Here is a 204-nt window from a genome sequence, read left to right on the forward strand (position 1 = left end):
CCGACCCCCCGCGCCAGGCAGCGGGCGGGCAGGGCACGGCTGCGGCCGCCTCGGAGCCAAGGTGGGGAAAAAAATACATGAAGAGGAGGATCCCATTATTCGGAGGATTTCAAAATGGAAGCCTGAACTGCTCCAGGACACTTTCCCATTCGTATGACTTTGACACAGAGGCGCATCCCGCCGGGACGGACGGGGCCGAGCCGC

Source organism: Fulmarus glacialis, unplaced genomic scaffold (assembly GCF_000690835.1).
Source record: "Fulmarus glacialis isolate BGI_N327 unplaced genomic scaffold, ASM69083v1 scaffold2224, whole genome shotgun sequence".
In the NCBI taxonomy this organism is placed as follows: Eukaryota; Metazoa; Chordata; class Aves; order Procellariiformes; family Procellariidae; genus Fulmarus; species Fulmarus glacialis.